The following is a 6,000-nucleotide window of genomic DNA, read 5'->3' as shown; positions in this document are numbered from 1 at the left end:
TCATCATTTGGGAGCATGATCACGTAAAGAATAATCAATTTTATAAGATTTTTGTAAGAATTTAGTAGCAGCTAAGGTCTTGTTGTCACTTGTGAACACATGCTCTTTCTTAACCCTTCCTTAAACAGAAATTATTCTAAACCAAACTATCTTCACTCTGTTTTGAAGACAATGTGGTTTGCCCTTCTACACGGTACACAGAAAGAAAACTGGCAAATTTGAGGCCAACTTGATGAAGATCAGATAATTTCAAAGAAATTTGTTTTATGTATCTTCATAGACATGGGCCTAAAATAAACAAAAAATAAACTTAAAATAAAGAGAAAGTTTAATAATAGCATTAGCTTAGAATAACATTAGCTTAGTCTCTTAAAATCTATGGCAATAGATTTGTTTCTTGGTTCTAATTGTGGTAAATAGACAGTTGCCATGTACCTATAAACACTTGAAAAAAATCAAACCAAAGAATGCTTAGAAGTTAAATAATTTCATCTCTAACTCTGTTTTCACAAGCTGTATATTTCCAGCCCAGAATCAGAAGGCCAATTTTCTCTCTCTACACTCCAGTCTTGCTTTCAATCTTCATCCATGGTTCCTAAGCCCAAAGCTTATAGTCTGTTTTCCCGGTGGGATGTTACTGTTTCCCTTCCATCAGTGAAAATTATATAAGAAAACCCCCAGGGTGAATGGTTAGGTGAGTATTGCTGAACAACAAGGTCTCCCGGATCCTACGTGTTTCAGTGGCACTCTCAGCCTTTAGCACTTGCTCCTGCTAGCCACACACACCAACAGCTCCCTGTGATTTCACAGCTCCACCAAAGAATGGCAGCTTTTTACAGAATCCTGAATAGCTACAGGAATCCTTCACTACCTAAAATCAACTCTAGCCTCCCTTAACAATTTCAGAGCTAATGCTCAAATTTTATTTAATGAATGAAGTTTTAACAAGCTTTTATGCTCTCCCAAAAACTCCAAGGAAAACATCAATGTTGTATAGTTTTCTGTAGAAATAAGGTCATAGTACTTTTGATGTGTGGAAGCCTTTGACCATATGGATCACAACAAACTGTGGACAATTCTTGAAGAGATGGGAATAACAGACCACTTTACCTGCCTCCTGAGAAATCTGTATGCAGGTCAAGAATCAACAGTTAGAACCAGACATGGAACAATGGACTAGCTCAAAATTGGAAAAGGAGTACATCAAGGCTGTATATTGTCACCCTACTTATTTAACTTATATGCAGAGTACATCATGCAAAATGCTGGACTGAATGAACCTCAAGCTCGAATCAAGATTGATAGGAGGAATATCAGAAACTTCAGATATGCAGATGACACCACCCTTATGGCAGAAAGTGAAGAGGAACTAAAGCATCTCTTGATGAAGGTGAATGAGAGTGAAAAAACTGGCTTAAAACTCAACATTCAGAAAACTAAGATCATGGCATCTGGTCCCATCACTTTATAGCAAATAGATGGGAAAATAATGAAACAGTGACAGACTTTATTTTCTTGGGCTTCAAAATCACTGCAGATTGTGACTGCAGCCATGAAATTATAAGATGCTTGCTCCTTAGAAGAAAAGCTATGACAAAACTAAATAGTCTACTGAAAAGCAGACATCACTTTGCTGACAAAGGTCCATATAGTCACACCTATGCTTTCTCCAGTAGTCACGTACAGATGTAAGAGTTGGACCATAAAGAAGGCTGAAAAGAAATAAAAGAAAAAAAAATTAAAAAAAAAAATAAAAAATAAAGAAGGCTGAGAGCCAAAGATTTAACACTTTAGAACTGGGGTGTCGGAGAAGATGCTTGAGAGTCCCTTGGACTGCAAGGAGATCAAAGCAGTCAATCCTAAAATAAATCAACCCTGAATATTCATTGGGACTGAATCAGAAGGAATGATGCTGAAGCTGAAGCTCCAATACTTTGTCCACTTATGTGAAGAGCCGACTCATTGCAAAAGAGCCTGATGCTGGGAAATATTGAGGGCAGGAGAAGGGGGGCAACAGAGGATGAGATGGTTGGATGGCATTATCAACTCAATGGACATGAATTTGAGCAAACTCTGGAAGATGGTGAGGGACAGGAAGTCTGGCATGCTGCAGTCCATGGGGTCGCAAAGAGTTGGACACTACTGAGTGACTGAATAACAAAAAGAACTTTTGATATATAAAATGAACATGAGTTTCTATCAACTACAGTGTCACATTTCTAGCTATTTTCCTGGACCTGTTGCTGCTGCAGCTGCTATTGTTGTTTCAGACAGACTAAACTGACATTTCTGTATCTCCCTCCTGGCAATGATCAAATACAAGTATCTAAAGCAGATATTTCTTTTGTCTTGCCAGTTGTAAATTAAGACTGCGAAATACCCCTGAGCCAATTATAGCTGAATAACCTAAAGGTAAAACTATATTTACTCTACACACACACACACACACACACACACACACACACACAATTTCCTTACTAAATAAAATTTCTTTTTGTACCTCATGAGTTTGTAACATAAGCTTAATTCTGACATCAATATCAAATTTATTCTACTTGCCTTTTTACCCCAATGCAGTGTTCTCAAGGTCCATTTAACATTTTGCATTACGTTATGATTTAGGACCATGACTCAAAAATATATATTACCTATTAGCACTTGCACACTTCCCAGATTTTAGAAGAAACCAAATCATACTATGATTTATTATAGCATAGTACGGTTCCAAATAGGAAAATGAGTATGTCAAAGCTGTATATTGTCACCTGCTTATTCAACTTATATGCAGAGTACATCATGAGAAATGCTGGGCTGGATGAAGCACAAGCTGGATTCAGGATTGCCAGGAGAAATATCAATAACCTCAGATATGCAGATGACACCACCCTTATGGCAGAAAGTGAAGAGGAACTAAAGAGCCTCTTGATGAAAGTGAAAGAGGACAGTGAAAAAGTTGGCTTAAAGTTCAACATTCAGAAAACTAAGATCATGGCATCCGGTCCCATCACTTCATGGGAAATAGATGGGGAAACAGTGGAAACAGTGACAGACTTTATTTTCTGGGGCTCCAAAATCACTGCAGATGGTGATTGCAGCCATGAAATTAAAAAGACGCTTACTCCTTGGAAGGAAAGTTATGACCAACCTAGACAGCATATTCAAAAGCAGAGACATTACTTTGCCAACAAAGGTCCATCTAGTCAAGACTATTGTTTTTCCAGTAGTCATGTATGGATGTAAGAGTTGGACTATAAAGAACTGAGCACAGAAGAATTGATGCTTTAGAACTGTGGTGTTGGAGAAGACTCTTGAGACTCCCTTGGACTGCAAGAAGATCCAACCAGTCCATCCTAAAGGAGATCAGTCCTGGGTGTTCATTGGAAGGACTGATGTTGAAACTGAAACTCCAATATTTTGGCCACCTGATGTGAAGAGCTGACTCATTTGAAAAGACCCTGATGTTGGGAAAGATTGAAGGCAGAAGGAGAAGGGGAGGACAGAGGATGCGATGGTTATATGGCATCATCAACTCAATGGACATGAGTTTGGGTAAACTCCGGGAGTTGGTGACGGACAGGGAGGCCTGGCGTGCTGCGGTTCATGGGGTCACAAAGAGTCAAACACGACTGAGTGACTGAACTGAACTGACGATGCCAATGAGATCAGAAGAAAGCTGAAAAATCAACTGAGAAAATCATTTTCTTAGGGAGTTTTTTATACCTCTGTGTTGAGTGATTACAATCCTTTCTCTTCATTTCAGACTCTAGTCACTGACTGTGCCAGCAGGAAAAAGGCAAGAATCAGTATGCAGAGGTGCCATTCACCTCAGCAGTCATCACCAGAATATATCATTCTTCAAAGTGTTTCATCTGTGGCCAGCCACCTCTGCTATCAATGCACCAAATTCATGATAAGTAAAGAACCCCATTGGATTCTGCTAGTGTAGAATTTAGAAAAAGAGGAGAGATATAAACTGATATGCTAATGAAAGCATTAAAGTCATTTAATAATTTAAGAACACACTGCATTATTATCAGCAAGAATGCTGGCAGTTTTATTCCATCACATGGAATATTCCATGACATGGCAGAGTCAGTTCTTCTCTTCCCATTCTGGTGTGTGCCTTCTAGGAAAGATCTAACTCGTTGTTCAAGGCCCTGCTCTTGAACAGGTTCTCTTCTTTCAGCTTTCTTTGAGGACCAGTTGTCTCACAGTTATCCAGATGAAATGAATTGCTTCCTCTTTTGTATTCAGACAATACATTACACAAACCTTAATTTACAGCATTTTCTACATTAAATTATATCCTGCCACCCACACATATCAACAGCTTCCCATGTTTCGGAAGCTTCCTACCATGTAGCATGTCTGCAGAAAAGGAGAGCTTTTGTTCTTCCCTAGTAGGCCATGAGGACAGTATTCTGTCTCATTATCTTGAAATCTTCATTGCCATGTGTTATGCTTAGTACAGAGTAGGAGCTAAGTAAACATTTGTTTCAACTTTTTCTCTTGCTAGTTCTGCTTATAAGAAAAATGATTGCCTTGTATGAACTGTATTATTTATTCAGTGTGTTCCAAAACTATGATACTATATACACTAAGTGATAACAGGAATAATGAAGAAAGAAAAAACTAGTTAATGTTCAAAACATAATGGCTTATTAAAAGATCCATAAAACTATGGATGCTTTGCTAGTTGTCCTGTATTATACTGACTTTCTAGTTTCATTTATTCATTTTATAAGAAATATAAACAAATGCTCACCAATTTATAAAGCAATTGAGTGAGATCTGAGTTCAATTCCAAAAATGTTTAACTAAATGGGTTTATATGCTTACATTCTATTTTTAAAACAGTATCAACTATTGATGTCAACATCATATTATTGGTATATTATATAGCTATGATTACATACAAGTAATTACATATGTAAATAATACTGGTAAAATGTAAATAACACTGGTAAACTAGCAGATATAGAACATACATCAAGCAAAACAATTGGAATCACTAGTACATTAAAACCAGAAGAAAAAATACACATGATTGTCACCTATAGTATTTTTTGAGAGAATTGTTCAGCACAGCAACTTTTCTACTAGGTTCATTCTTAAGGTTCTTTTAGTCACTGAAAAAGAGAGTACAAGATGGAAGTTCTTCTAAAGTACCAAGAATTATCTGTGGCATATATGCCCCCATTAGATCCTGCAAGATGACTAGATGAGTTACTAACAGTTCAAAGTCGTGAACCAAGAGAGGAAGTGCTTCTGCCAATGTAACATGAACTGAAACTTTGAAGTCTATATTATAAAATTCTGAAATTCTTCACTCTACCAATTATAAAGAAGTCCTTAAGATAAGACTCTGAAGACATACTAGAGTAGAATTTAAGACTAACTTCACTTCTCTACAGACTTTATTGTATTTCAGTTCATGATAACTCATGTATATTCACACGTATGTGTGTGTAATAATGCATTTAAACATGTAATATGTACATAATAGCCTATTTGCTATTCCAATCTTTTTTATCCAAAGTAACAACCTATAACTCCTGTGCAAACTGCCAAATTCTGCTAAATAAGCAATATCTACATGTATATCAATCTTTTTAAATATTTTCAATTACAGAAAATAATATAGCCAGTGTACAGGTGGTAAAGAATCACCTGCCAATGCAGGAGATGTGGGTTTGATCCCTGGGTCAGGATGATCCCCTGGAGAAGGGAATGGCAACCAGTATTCTTGCCTGGAGAACTCCCATGGACAGAGGAGCCAAGTAACTACAGTTGATGGCGTTGCAAAGAGTTGGGCACAATTGAGCAGACATGACTGACTGAATATTTCAAAATAGTATATGCTCTTAATCCTACTGACTCCACACAACTGTCACTTTTGTATCAGTTTTTCAGGTTTTTAACACTTGTGTATGTTGGCATAATCATAATCATTGTATGACGGTGAAATCTTTCATTTTTCCTTTACTTATTTACTTAACT

The sequence above is a fragment of the Bubalus kerabau genome, chromosome 3 (genome assembly GCF_029407905.1).
Source record: "Bubalus kerabau isolate K-KA32 ecotype Philippines breed swamp buffalo chromosome 3, PCC_UOA_SB_1v2, whole genome shotgun sequence".
Taxonomy (NCBI): Eukaryota; Metazoa; Chordata; class Mammalia; order Artiodactyla; family Bovidae; genus Bubalus; species Bubalus kerabau.
This window is presented reverse-complemented; position numbering follows the sequence as displayed.